A 668-nucleotide genomic window follows, 5' to 3' on the forward strand; every position below is an offset into this window, starting at 1 on the left:
CCCTACCCGCGCCCTGCGTCGGAGCCCTTGGACTTCCCCCGCGCGGCGAGGTTGTGCTGGTCTTGCAAGGCCGAGCCCCTTCCCTAGGGTGAGGCCAAGTTTGTAAGATTCCTAGGTGAGAAAGCGCTTCAACTCGCGCAGGAAAGGAGAGGTTCCGAGTGTTCCGAGTTATGGTGGTGCCAGGGTTCGAGTCCAACTCCACCGCTCAGAGACCTTGGATGAGACCTGTGTTTTCTCACTAGGAAGATGAGGGAAGTGGGCGGAGGTGGGGGGTGATAAGGGAAAGGGGCGGGGTGGGGGGAAATGACAGTTTTCTCGTAGGACTGTTGTGGGAAGTAGTAAGACAAGGCATGTGCGGGCCAGAGCGCAGGGCCTGGCACCTAGCGACGAAGTAAAGACACAGGCAGGTAATGCTAACTCTGGCTGTTTGAATCTTCTTCCGGCGCGGGCAGGGCAGGTGGGGCAAGCGGTGGTGAAGCTGGTTCCGGGGGCTCGGTGAGTCCGAACCCTGACTCGCCTGGAAGGCTGGAGCTACCCTGCCAATCAAGCAGCCGTGCCACTTCGCCCGCGACTAGAGAGGGGCCAGAATAAAATTTAAAAGCTTTTCTTTGTAGATGGGATTAAACACAGAGTGCTTAACTTCCGTAACACCCTCCTTTCTGAAAGGG

Source organism: Rhinopithecus bieti, unplaced genomic scaffold (assembly GCF_001698545.2).
Source record: "Rhinopithecus bieti isolate Rb0 unplaced genomic scaffold, ASM169854v2 scaffold_27781, whole genome shotgun sequence".
NCBI classification, from domain to species: domain Eukaryota; kingdom Metazoa; phylum Chordata; class Mammalia; order Primates; family Cercopithecidae; genus Rhinopithecus; species Rhinopithecus bieti.